We start from the raw sequence: 14,948 nt of genomic DNA, 5'->3' as shown, positions 1-14,948 counted from the left end.
ACATACATTTATAAAAAAAATACATATTTATTTTAATAATGTTTGCATTATAAAAGCATTTGACAAGTCTTATTCCCTTTCACATGTCTGTAATACACCACAGCAGAGAGGGGGGGAACTATAATTTATGAGGGGGTAATGACGGTAATTTTGGCAGCTGGCGCTTTCTTCACGCTGCTATTTACATAATATATTTAATGGAATGCCGAAGAGTAATTTTCAAAAGCAGCTAACTGTCTCTTAAATAAAAAAGAAAGGAGCCCGCTGAAAAAGATACCAAAAAAAATTAAAGGAAAGTTCAGAATTTAATGATCCCTAGAAGGATATACCAAGAACCGTACAAAAATCTAACAAATGTTACTCAAAACATTGATGACCTCGCTATAGAGTCCAAGAAGATGAAAAGTTTGAGTTTTAATATTTCAATAAGATCTTTGTACCGCAAACTTTTGAAAACTTGTCACTGAGAACAATAAACAAAGACAAGTTTCTTCCAGAGACACCCAATCTCGAAATAGATCTTAACAAATGACCAGCATATGGCCAAAAACCTGGATATACACATAAAATCAGGACATCGTTGTATATTCTTCAAAGGTCCGAGCAACATTTGTCCAGAAGAGCAACATTTGTCCAGAAAAATAATCTCGACCAGAATATATAATATTCAGTCAATCCGAGATTTTCGAGTTGTTAGAACATATAGAACACTGAACAATGGGCTCAAATACCGTGAAGCTAAACATCCTTTATGACAACAAACAACCAATCAAAAATTTATGAAATACTCCTGAAAACATTGATGACCTCGCAATAGAATCCAAGAAGTAGAAAAACTTGAATTCTAATATTTCAATTACATCTTTGAACCGCAAACTTTTGAAAATTTGCAACTGAGAACAATAACCAAAGACGACACCTTATCTCGGAATTTATGTTAGCAAGTGACCAGTATATGTCCAAAAACCATGATATATGCATAAAATCAAAATCTCATTGTAGTAGATTGTATATTAAATCTTTCTAAAAAGAATATACTTGTCTATATTCTTCAAAGTTCCGAGCAACATTTGTCCAGAAGTCCATTCAAATAACCTTGATCAGTTACAGAGCCTCAGCAGAATAGAATAGAATACCCAGTCACTCCGATCATTGTGAGGTGTTAGAACCCTACTTACCGTCCAAAGAACTCACATGCCGTGTGGCTAATCATGCAAGTTGCTGATGCTGCTCGGAGGAAGGCGAGATTGAAAATCTAGATACATTCTACTTCACTGACGAGCATTTGCCAGTCTGAGGGTGAAACATCTCGGCAGCGCTAGTTTCGGGGAACCGGATGAACAGAATATTAACCGCCTTAAGAAATTTGTAACAGGCACAAAGTGTCTTATAGACGTTTGAAGATCTGTGGTATCCATATTTAGAAGTTTGCAGCAAAGCACAAAGGGCTGGCGATTAAAGCTGTCTAAGTGAGATCCATTAACCTGACCTAATCAGAGTTTGCTGGAATCAAATACAGGCTCTAAAAAGCGAGTGCTAACAACAAAAAAATATATATATATTTACAGACAACAAGGCGGCCTTGAAACCATTAAAGTCTCTTAGAGTCCCATCGAAGACTGTAAAATGCCTTGAGGTATTCACTTGAAAATCTGACTATTTCACAATAAACCTGCAATGGGTTCCAGGACACCGTTGCATGCCGGGAAACTGTGAAACGAATGAATTAGCCAGACCAGGTGCCACTTTACAATTAAATTCAGATAAAGAGGGAATGCATGCCTCTGGCCACTTGTAGATATTTAACAAATATGTCATAGACTCGGTGGAAACGAACTCTCACTTGTTCAACAAGCAGACAACGTGGCCTGAATGAAATAAAGTCCGCACATGCCGCTTATTGAAATTTGAAAGAACTGACTTCCGAACTCTAGTAGGAGTGTCAACAGGCCATTGTCTGATTGGTAGGCATGTCAGTAGACTTGGTACACCATGCAATGACTACTGCAGAAGCTGTCAAGAATTAGAAGAGGAGAAGACATCTTCTATGTGTACATATGCAAGGCTCTGCACAAGGGAATGATTTTTTTGACGATGTCTCTGAGATTACATTTATAAAATTTATTGAATTGAACATGTATATCAGACCACAAGATGGTTCAGAGAGGACATGCTAGTGTGAGGGGATTCTAGTCCCGGTGGAGACACAATGGGCCTCCTAAAGGCCTAAGTGCGTCGTGAAGCACTCGAGAAAAACTTCAAGTGAGCTTAGCGAAATTTTTGCTTTCTGATTAATTAAATTGAGGTACATAATCAAACTACCAAAAACAGGTTCTGATAGCCTTCGTAACCTCTCTTGTTTTGTATGTTAAACTCTTAGTTTAAGAGTAGTGTTTAATATTAATCACCAAAATTTGAAATAAATGCGAGTTTAGGGCACAAAACGGCTATAGATTAAGTCTAAGAGCTCAAATATACGACTTGAGATTAACAATCTGACGACGAAAAGAACATTCGGTTATTAAGATTGTGCTTGCAGCGGGGAATATGGAAGATTTGTCGAATATAATGCATTAAATTCAACCAAAAGAAGGAGCAAAACGAAACGAAAAATTAAAAGAAAATATATAAATTATAAATGAAAATTATAAAATCCTTTGGAATCACTTAAGTAAATAGTAAAATATATATTTTTGATATACAAAAAATTAAATAGTGAAGTAAAGTACAGTGAAGATAAAAATATTGTGGGAAGTGACATAGAATTGCAGCAGCAATGACATTAATTTGAGTGCTTCCATTTGGAAAATACTATATTTCTATAAATGTATCTACATCTAGATATCTTGATATAAATAAAAAATTTACTCAAACGCTGTGATGCCATAATATGCATTGTGGCAGCTGGCAAATGAGTGCAACACCGTCGCCACTAAGCGCCCACAACATCTGCCCGCCTGCAAGCAACAATTAATTTGTTATTTTTTGCTATTGTTGTTGGTGTTTTTTGTTGTTTTATGTTTTTTTTTTGCTGTTGCTGCCACTAGTCCGATCATGTAAGTTGTCATACGTTCCGAGAGCTAACAAAAAGTGAATGCACATCAGGCCGTTTAATGTAAATATAATTTTTAGTTAAATGCAAAATGAAGGCAAGAACAACAAAACTATAAAATTATAAAAAGAATAAAAAATAAAAATAATTAAAAACGCAAGCGAAAAACGCTCGATGCGAAGAAGAGCCGAAACAATTGCAGCCAAAATGCTTGGCATTTATTGCATTGAAAGAAGGACAGCTTATTATGAATGTGAAGTGGCTGCGGCACTTGCCACTTGTGGCATGCAACGCGCTTGCCATTCACTTGGCGCAGAAACAATATAATAGTAATGCCAACAACAACAATGGATGCTACAACAATCAGCCAGCCAACGCACTGTTAGAAGCGAGCGCCAAGAGGCCACAATCTGATTAAAGAATTGCAATTGGAAGGCCAAAGCCGAAGCGCAGTCAAAAAAATAGAAAACAAGAACAACAAAAATTGCAAAAAAATATTGCGCCAACTTGTGTGTGAGGTGATGGTGGCAACTCTTCACGGCGACTAAAGACGGCGCGCGGCAAGCAGGCACTTGTTGTGTGCTTAGCCAACAAAGAGGAGCGAAGCGCCATGGGTGCGTTCACTGCGCGCAGCCATTGCGAAATTCAAATGAAAAATGCGAGCAAACAACAACAAATACAAATAAATAATACAAAATAAACTTAGAATTTGTGGCACAAACAAAAATGTGGGAAGAATCAAAGCGCGCCGCAGCCAAACAAACGAAGCGCAGCAACAAGGGTTAAGTGTCGAGCGGCAGCAGAATTGCGCGCGATTGTAAGCCACTTGCGGCATGCCACAACTCAATTGCTGTTATGTGATGCTTAGTGCAACAAAGCAGTGATTTGTATTTCTGATAATTTCAAATAAAAATTTTTTTTATGTTTCGAAGTTAACCGTTGTGTAAAATTAACTGTTATATTTCTTTATTTGTATTACACGTACTTTTTGGGGCAGCATATGCATTTTTTTAATTGAATTTCAAAAATTCGAAATTATCGAAGTTCGAAAATTCGAAAATTTCAAAGTTCGAAAATTCGAACTTGAGCATATTGTTTCGTTGCTAAACGAAAGAGGTCTCTCTGGAGACCTTTTCATAAGACCAAACCGTTCTATGAACAATACTATTAGGTATCCCATAGTCATCTAACTTCAATTGCTTCAAACCAGAGGTCTTAAAAGCATACGCCATGACACGTCGAACCCAAGACCCAACAAAACTATAGCACATTTACTAAAAAAATAAACTTCGGTTAAGCCATAACTGATTAAGCCTCAATTTGATAATCTGTAAAGAAACTATGGAACATCTACAATCTTGATCTATCTTCGAAACACGCTTCTAAGACACCCCAAATCTTTCAAACAAACACTTAAATACCACAATATTAAAGTAGAACCCACCTGATATTTGTTGCAGACACCTGCATATGTAGAGATTGTTACATATTTATAAGGGCAGGCAGCAACTAACGGCATATTCGCACGTCGCCTGAGGCTGCAGCTAATTAACAGCATATGCTGCATATAATTACTTCAACAAACAAAATGCACGCAACAATAATAACAATTAAAATAAAGGCAGCAACAACAACAACATTAACAAACAGTGTGTGACAGAATGTCGAAAAATAAGAGTAAAAAAACAACAACAACAACCGAACAACATTAACACGCAAAACTAACTGAATATGATTATTAGCAGAACGTGTAGAACGGTAGTAGAGCAGGCGTACAGGTTGCCAGCAATAAATAAGCTTTACGAAAACAATGTAGCAGCAACACGAAGGAACAACAGCAACAACAACAATAAACTTTGTTGAACAATAAATCTCATTGCACTGAGAACAAGTGTGCAGACCGCTTGTGCTGTTGTTACCACGCAAGCGCACGCTAAAAACGGTAGATGTTGCCAGATTGTATGGAATATTGTGGAAACTCACGCATGTGGCATGTTGCAAGTGTATGTAGAAGTGGGTTTTAGAAGTGGCACGCATTCTAACAATGGTTTGGTAATTAGCAGTACATTCATGATCAGGATGACGAGTAGATTTGAAATCCGGATGTCTGTCCGTCCGTCTGTCCGTCTGTCCGTCTGTCCGTCTGTCCGTGCAAGCGATAACTTGAGTAAAAATTAAGATATCTTAATGAAACTTGGAACACATGTTTCTTGGCACCCTGAGGAGGTTGCTTTCGAAAATGGGCAAAATCGGTTCACTGCCACGCCCACAAAATGGAGGAAACCGAAAACTTATACAGTGTCATAACTAAGCCATAAATAAAGTTATGAAAATGAAATTTGGAACATAGGATCCCATTAGGGAGGGGCACATTTGGATGTAATTTTTTTGGAAAAGTGGGCGTGACCCCGCCCCCAAATAGGTTTTTTGTATATAACTCGCAAACCAATAAAGCTATATAAGCCAAACTTTCTGCAGTCGTTTCTTTTAGCCATTTCCTTATACAGTCCAAAAATGAAAGAAATCGGATAATAACCACGCCCACCTCCCATACAAAGGTTAGGTTGAAAATTACTAAAAGTGGGTTAACTCCCTAACGAAAAACGTCAGAAACACCAAATTTTACATAAGAAAAGGCAGAAGAAAGCTGCACTGAGATCTTTTTACAAAATGGAAAATGGGCGTGGCGTCGCCCACTTATGGGTCAAAAACCATATCTCAAGAACTATTCGACCGATTTCAATGAAATTCGGTACATAACACTTTCTTGACACCCTGATGACACGGGTGGAATATGGGCGAAATCGGTTCACAACTACGTCTACTTCCCATATAACCCAATTTTGAATTCCATCTGATTCGTTCACTTTATAATCTATTCATAAGGAACCAATGAAGCTAGCGGAATAAAACTTTACACAAATACTGTATTTGAGCTGTGACATCACTTGTGGAAAAATTGTCAAAATCGAACCATGACTTTTCAAGGCCCCTGATATCAAACATGAAGAACCCAGTGCCTAAGGTTAATTTTTCACCGAAAATATAGGTAAATCCCTCAGATATTTTAATGTAATTCATTCCCTCTGAATTTTTTTCTTATAACAGTTTCTCTCTGTACCTGAAATGGTAAAAATTGGGTCATAACTTCCCCCAGATCCCATATACCTAATTATAAGTAATATTAAATTAAGTGAGCGTATAGTCTTCGATACGTTGTATCTTGGTGGTGAAAACGAGTGAAATCGGTTTAGGAATTACCTCAGTCCCCATATACTATTTATGATGATTTTCGTTATTCTATTGAACTTTATGCCAAATATATGGGTCGAATTGTGTAGTCTTTATAAAATTACATCAATAAATTGCGAGAGTATAAAATATTCGGTTACACCCGAACTTAGCCCTTCCTTACTTGTTTCAATTTAATTTTTTTTAATTACTTATTTTTGAATTTTATTTTAAATTTTGTAAATTTTATTTTATTTAATTATTTTTTAATATTGAAATTTTGAATTTTTTTTTGTTTTGCAAAAAGTGTTTATTTTCAAAGTTTTTTTATTTTAAAATTTTTAAATATTTTAGTTTTGAAAAAAAAATTTCGAAAACTTATTTTTTTTTTGAATTTGCAAAATGTGTTTAGTTTGAAAGTTTTTTAATTTTGAAATTTTTTTAATTTTGAAAAAAAATTGGAATTTTTAACTTTTCAATACATTTTTAATTTTGAAATTTTTGAAATATGTATTCTTTAATACACCAAAATGGGTATGTTAAACACTTTTCCAACACAAAAAAAAATGTATTTGTTGTTGTAGCAGATTTCTTTGTTCAACCCACTAAATGATATAGAATTACCAACCTTCAAAATTACTGTAGTACTCCACACAAGCGCACAGCAGCCGTAGAACAATAGCAATGAAACGACTGAAAAAGGCAAAGCGAATTCTGTTTTTGTTGTAATTTATTTTTCGCAGGAAATTCCAAACAAAACAATTTTTTACGCTTTATACAGCTATCAGCAGCTTTGTAGATACAAAGATATGCGCAGATACGCAGATATGAGTGACAGTTACGTTTGGATGTATGTATAGATATGTATGTGTGTGTGTATGTTGCTGCTTTTGAATTTAATTCAGATACAAATCAGTGGAGCTCATTATTTTGTTGCACAACACTGCCCACATTTGCAACTCAATTTCATATAAGAGACTTTGCAGCCACAGCAAGTGGCATGTGTGTGTGTGCGTGTGTGTGTGTGCATATTTCATTTGAATTTATTTTCACGTTTACAGGTATTCACATATGTGTTTGTATGTATGTATGTATTTGTTAACCAACAATGCAACCTACACACCGACAACAGCTGAAGGCTGCACGAGTATCCATTAAATGTAAATATATATGTATATTGATGTATGTGTGTGAGTTTGTGGTTCCGTCCACCAGCTCTGCTGTTGGCCACACAAACATATACAACAACAACAACAACAAAAAATACGTAAATACCTGCATATCTTTCATCTGACAAGCTGCGATCTTAATTCATACGCGCAATCGCTTTGAGTTGGCAGTTGGGTTGGCTCGCTGGCTGGCTCTTGGCTGCTGTTGTTGTTGCTGGTTGCCAGTTGGCGGTTGGCAATGCGAAAACCGCTGGCAGTTCTCAGCTTCCACCACAACTCGCCGTCGACTTGGACGCTCATCAGCATAAATTCAAATATATTAATAGCGTATAAAATGTAAATGCTTATAAACAGTATGTACATATTTATATGTGTGTGTATTTAATATATATATACTATGTTTGGATGTACATATATACATATTATATAGATTGATTTATGCAAACAAACTCATTTTTATGCGTGCGATCGCGTGCGTTTTGCACATTTCAAGAAATTAGTGAACGCATTTTAAACATTTCGCCGGCGTGTTGAACTTCCGCCTGTTGCACTTTTCCAATCGAATTTACTGCACTAGAGCTGTGAAGTAGTAATTTCGTATGAGAGGAGGTTTTAGTGCCATGAAAGCTCTTGAGGCACTTGCATTGATGAAAAATAAGTATCATAAAAACTGAGAATATTTGTATATTTAGAGGGATAATCCAAAAGCTCGGGAGCAAGAAAGCAGAAATTAAATATTCTAAAAATGTTATTATTAGCTTTGTGGACCATTAACAATTTAATTTTATGCCAAATTTTAATAAAGAGCTTAAAAAGCTTTAACGTCTAAAAAGCTATAAAGCTTACAAAGTTTAAAAGTGAATCCATCAAAACCAAATTTCATATAAAAGCCTCACTTTCAAACTAAAGAATTATTAAATAGTTACCCTTAAAAGCAAGAAGAATTTTAAATTTCTTATTATTTTCTTCAAAACAAAAACATACAAAATATCTTATTTAACACTTTAATCTGTAAAATATTTGGAAAAATATTAATTTATCACGATTTTGTATAAAAATATTCGATTCAAGTAGCGAGGCACTTATAGCATATTAAATTCAGACAGAGCTTTCACTCAGTTACAAACTTTTAAAAGTTTATATCTGCATTTATCGTTTTAAAAAATAGAAATTTGCAGTGCTTTCAACCTTGTAATGAAATTTGAAAAGCTCATGTTGGGTTTTCGCCAACATTAACATTCAGTTTTTCAGAGCTTTCACCTGTTCATATATTTAAGAAAGCACATGTAACAACAATACAATAATTTATCAATTAAAATTTATATTGATTTATACTTTATACTGCCGGCTACTCGATAACCGATCAGCTGTTATACATTTTTGTTTTTGGTTTTCATAAGAAGATTAAAAAAATTAGATAAGAAAGTTGGTCGAATATCTAGAAGCGGTATTGGCGCCATTGTAGGATTTATCCAATAAAAATTTGATTATTCAAGGTAACTTATGTATACGTAGTAAAATATTAATTTTTATTTTCTTTTCATTACAGGATCCCAATAATTCTAATGAGAAATTCGCAGATAATCGATCGATAAAGAAGTTTTATTGAAAGTTCCCTCAACTATCAGGTAAATCCAAGTCCTTATGAATACTAAGCTGAGATTCGTATTTTATAGTCCCATCTATACATATATATGTTCTTTATAAGTTGGAAAAATGTGGTATTACTTAGCCGTGAACTTGAATTTAAACTTTCCATAATATTAGGGTGGATCAAAATGTCGTGGATATTATTTACTAAGAAATATTTAAGAAATTGTCAAAGAATTTCCTCATAACAAGGACCGTTTCACAATCTGCTAAGGATTAAGAAAAAATGCCTATCATCATATACAACTGATCCATGCATAGCAGTCTACAAAGGTCAAATTACGTGAAGTATGACATCTCGTCAGTGGAAAAAATATTTTTACCGGTTTAATATAACTTCAAGTGAAATATATTGAGTTTAGGACTTATAGGACACATTTTTGCATATAACCATAAGCTTACATCGATGTCGGATTTTTTTGGTTTCACCCTAATGTAATAAAAATGTTATGTTTAACACGCAACTTTAAAATAATAAAATTTTTAAATATCCTACAGAATTTTTGGATATAAGATTTTTGGTTTGAACTAATTGGAACAAAACTTTTCAATTGAAATTAATTCAAATTTAGCTTTTGGGGTATATGACCTTAAACATAACCTTAGTCAAAGTCAAAATATTTTTCAAAAATATTAAAACTCCGCTTATTAAAGCACAATTAGAGTATAGAAAATAACTGTAAAAGAGTTTAAAGCTTTTAAGACTAAAATCGCTTAATTATTCTCCACCCCCTTCGACGATCTACCAGTATTTATATGAGTAAGTATATGGTATAGTAGATTTCTATGTTGCTCTTGGCTTGTTGGATAGCTGCTGCATGTTTCCAGCTCTAAATATGTATGCATGTATGTACATATATATTATGCTATATATGCAAACGTACAGATGTAGCGCTCACTTACTGCTGCTTATCTTGTCAGTTGAATCTTATTTATTTTTGTGTTATTTAATTAGTATTCTGTGCCAAGAAATCCGATATTGTTTATGGCTTAGCTTCACACTGACAGTGATTGACAGCGAAAAGAAAAAAGCGCTGCAAACGCTTAACCACACATACACATATGCTTGGAGGTACATGCATAAGGAGATATATTTATATGTATGTGAGTTTGTATGTATGTATGTGCAAGCGTTGCATGCAATTCGCAAATCTTTTACTTTCAACTTTGTTGCTTGTGAATGGCAGCATTTTGAAGTCGTGAATTTGCAGCTTGCAGATACTTTGAATTGCTCGAAAATTCATGGATGCAGACGTTGCGTTGCGGTTAGACGGGCTTAAAAGCCTGTGGATTCTAGAGTAGGTGAAGGCTTGAGGAGGTGAAGGTGTGGTGGAAAATTTATATGTAGAGGCCTTCACCCACACATCCACACGCCAATAAAAGTGTTTCGCTTCGCTTTGCTTTGCTTGTTGTCGGTCAAAGCAATCATGAATGGCGCTCACTCAGAATGGCGCGAAAGTGGAGTATACATAGCTATATGTAATACATATACATATATAATTCATATATGTATGCATGTGTGCCTTTGTAGAATATCTTCAGCTTGGCCCACGTGTGCACGTCCCACAATTTTATTTGCCTACAATGAAAATGAACGCATGTGAATGCTTCCAACTAAGTGAATATGTGTGTGTGCTCTCCTGTGTGCCAACTTGCAATTTACTCGCCGCTCGTACGTTCGCTTGTGTTATTGTTGGCGGTTTTTTGTTTGTTTGTTTTGCAATTATGCAATTTTTGTTGAAATTAATTTAATGGCATGTGCTGAAATGTTTGCGTTCACTTTACGATGGCAGACATACATATATATATATATGTATATGTACATCAATTTTATATATGTATGTATGAGTGCGGCATACAACGCATTGCTCACGTTTGGCATATTCAGCAGTTTTTAGCGTTGCTTTACGCGTACGCTAATGACTAAGTGACTGATTGACGGCATGTCTAATGGTCAGTTGGTGTTATCAACTTCCTTCATCGCTTATCGCTTTCATCATTTTGGCAATTGCTTGTGCATACAGACAGACATACATATGTATGTACATGTGTAGACATATGTAATTTTTTGTGTTTTTTATTTGAGCTCGTCGGCTTGATAGCCAAGTGTTATATTTAAATTAAATTTAGACACATTTTGGGTATGATTTCATATGAAAGAAGGTGGCGAAATTATTTATTTATATGAAGTTGGCTATTTTTGGGGATTCAGTTTCGATATAAAGATAATTTTTTGAGATATAAACACTAAGTACTTTCAATAATCGAATCGATTTTATACTCTCGGGACAAAGCTGCTAAAGAGAGTATCCTCCAAAAATGGTGGAAATCGGATTATAACCTCGCCCACCTCCCATAGAAAGGTTATATTGAAAACTACTAAAATTGCTTTAATTCAGTAAGAAAAACCACCAGAAGCCTTAAATATCAACATAAAGTTGATATAGAAGCGCTGCACTCAAAATGTTATACAAAATTTGGTTCCGCCCACTTACGGGTCAAAACCCATATCTCCGAAACTACTTCACCAATTTCAATGAAATTCGGTTGATATAATCTTCCTAGCTTCCCAATGATATGTTGTAAAAATAGTCCAAATCGGTTCACAACCACGCCCACTTCCCATATACAAGAACTTTGAAGTCGATCTGAATCGGTTACGATATCGGTGCAGAACTTTGCAAAATTGCTGCATTTATAGTGTGCCAGCCCCTTTCTAGAAATCGCCGAAATCGGGACCATAGGTTTTCAATACCCTATACATCGAATATGAGGACCTCAGTGCTTCTAAAAAATTTTTTTTGATGGAATTCGGAGGGAATATGTTTCTTCTAATTATATGTCTCCGTGTCAAAAATGAGTGAAATCGCGTCATAAATTCGCCCAGCTGCTGTATACCTAATGTTAGGGTTTCCAACTTTCAATGGACTTTATACCATATATATGCCGAATATATGTGGCAATTGGTATGTTATATTAATAAAATTAAATAAAAAATTGCGAGAGTATAAAATGTTCGGTCACAGTCGAACTTTGCCCTTCCTTACTTGTTTTGAAGGTTTTTCGTCCTGATTCTTCAAATTTTGTTTTCATACAATTTCTAAATAATAGGCTTTTTCAGGAACATTAAATGTTATTAGTTTCTATAGTGATCCCCATTCGATAAAAAGTACTATCGAGTCATTTCTATTGTTTGATCAGTTGGAAAGAGTCGTAAAGGTAGCTAATACCAGTTGTTGGAGCTTTTGTTGAAAATCCCTCTTCCTTCAATTTTATCATTATGGTCGCATTATTTTAGAGTGTCTTTTCGGCCCATGGGATCCCTTTATATTTCTGTTTTTTTTTTTTAGGTCTAGCTTCCAAAATCTATATTTCCCCCCAATTATTTACGTTGCACTTAAAATCGAGAAGGTAGTCGGTAAACCTAAAATTGATGAATTGTAGTCTGAACTGAATTTCTATTTAATTGTATCTCGAAGTCTAAGGTTTCATCAAGATCGGTTGCATCGAAATCTTAACAACCAACTTTGAAAACACAGTTTTAAGAAACACGTCTTCAAAGTGTTGAGTGACTATACCAGCTACTCTGGAGCGCGTAACTTATTCATACTATATCTTCTGCTTTTTCCATATTGGATAAGGAAGCGAAGCGTATGGGTCTGGTGGTGAATGAGGACAAGACGAAATTTCTCCTGCCATCAAACAAACAGTCAGCACATTCGCGTCTTGGCTCCCACTTCACCGTTGACAGTCATAACTTCGAAGTCGTAGATCGTATACCTTGGAACCAGTATCAACAACACCAACAATGTCAGCATCGAAATCCAACGCAGAATCACTCTTGCCAAAAGGTGCTCCTTTGGACTGAGTAGGCAATAGAAAAGTAAAGTCCTCTCTCGACGAACCAAAATCAAACGCTATAAGTTGCTCATTATTCCCGCCCTGATGTAGCGCAGAAGCGTGGACGAAGTCAACATCCGATGAGACGACTCTTGGGGTTTTCGAAAGTAAGGTTTTGCGAAAGATTTATGATCCTCTGAACATTGGCGACGGCGAATACCGCAGACGATGAAACGATGAGCTCTAGTTGGCGCCAGAAAGCAGGAAGGATAAATAGTTTTAGATATTTTATTTTATTTCTCATTAAAGCTTCCCTTCCAAATTGTAAATATTTATTTTATTCACAACTTTAAACCACCCATTAGTGGTCACAATTATACTTAAGTAAGCAGACATATTAAGAATTTATTGAATAGACTGAGCCTCCCTCTCTCTCCAACACACCGCAATATATGAAAATAATATAAAATTGTTCCAATCCATGAGGAGTATAACTCTAGTAAACCATTCAGCCTACTTCTCCACATATCCAAACAAACTGCTCTAACATATTAAATGTCCCACAGAGCGCTACATTCAAGCGGACAACAACTGCGGCCTAAAAAGGGGGCGGTTTGCAAAACATAATGGATTGGAAAGCTAGTCATTTGGTTGATTGAAGCCGCTTACAATGAATAAGTGAGCATTGGACAATAAGCGCGTCGCTACCGCATTACATACAGAGTTGTATTTTGTTTATTAATAAATTCATATAAGAGTCGAGCACATGTTCTAATATATGTGTGTACAAATATTTATGTAATTAGTAGTCATATTTGACGAGTTATGTTTATTTTAGTTCGTGTATTTGCGTCTGGGAGCATTTATCAGACCTCCCTCCTTAACATTAGTTCCTCAAATTAAGTGACAATCCATTACAATAGATTACATCATTACATTACATTTAAGCGGGGTTCAGTGTATATACAAATTTAGTCGGCTTGAGAATTTTTATAATTCTGAATAAATTTGACAACTTCATTGACGCCATATTTCATATAAATTGTTTTATCTCTATCAGATATCTATCTTAATTCTCTTGTTATACATTTTTAAGGCGTTAGATCTGTTTCACGGAAGAAATTGATATTTTGTTGTCTTACAATATCTCTAGAATATTGATATAACATTTCAAGTCCATCCAAGTTATAGTTCTAGAGATACAGTCTGAAGAAGTTATGCGTTCCAAAGGAGCTTTATTGTCACTATAAACTTTAAACCCTTTTTTCTCAATATTTTGTTTTCAAATTCGATTGTTAAAATTTACTGAGAACTATAAGACAAACTAACCGATTTTGATGAAATTTTAGACAGATCTTCGAGATACAATTTACAAATATTTGAACTACAAGTAAATACTTAACATTAGAAACATGTATTAAACGCTGGGATAATCAAATGGAGTACAAACTGACGAGTGGCATATCGGAGGTGTTGTCTTAGAACATGTTTTTAAAAGAATAGCCGATGAGAATTGGAGGGTCTATTAATTTGAAAATGCTATTTAATGAAGTACTCGCGGTTAAGAGCGGTTTTACAATATATTAGGTTGGCAAATATCGCCCTTCCTTCCGATCGACCAGAACTGGCCAACAGGAAGGGTGTAGTATTCCACCAGGACAACGCCAGACCACACACTTCGTTGATGACTCTTCAGAAGCTACGGGAGCTCGGATGGGAGGTTTTATCGCATCCACCATAGAGCCCGAACATAACGCCAAGTGATTACCACCTGTTCCTGTCCATGGCGAACGCCCTTGGTGGTGTAAAGTTGAACTCAAAAGAGGCTTGTGAAAAGTGGCAGTCCGAGTTCTTCGCAAATAAGGAGGGGGGCTTCTACGAGGGGGGTATTACGAAGTTGCTGTCTAGATGGAAGCAGATTATTGCGAAACTGCGCATATTTAACTAAATCTGATTACTGTAACACTTTTTATAAAGCATTGAATAAAGAGCAAAAAAGCGGAAGG

At 35.4% G+C, this 14,948-nt stretch overlaps 1 long non-coding RNA gene across 2 annotated transcripts in view; it reads left to right on the top strand.

The window, feature by feature from the left end:
• LOC114805326 (uncharacterized) overlaps positions 1–14,948 on the top strand; it is a 141,905-nt gene that overhangs the window by 102,051 nt on the left and 24,906 nt on the right. For both annotated transcript variants that reach the window (XR_008470862.1, XR_008470861.1), the window contains one exon: positions 9,002–9,080. This is a non-coding gene — a long non-coding RNA (uncharacterized LOC114805326). The remainder of the gene's footprint in view (positions 1–9,001; positions 9,081–14,948) is intronic.

Source organism: Zeugodacus cucurbitae, chromosome 4 (genome assembly GCF_028554725.1).
Source record: "Zeugodacus cucurbitae isolate PBARC_wt_2022May chromosome 4, idZeuCucr1.2, whole genome shotgun sequence".
Classification (NCBI taxonomy): Eukaryota; Metazoa; Arthropoda; class Insecta; order Diptera; family Tephritidae; genus Zeugodacus; species Zeugodacus cucurbitae.
The sequence above is the reverse complement of the archived record's forward strand: the minus strand, read 5'-3'. Positions and strand labels throughout refer to the sequence as shown.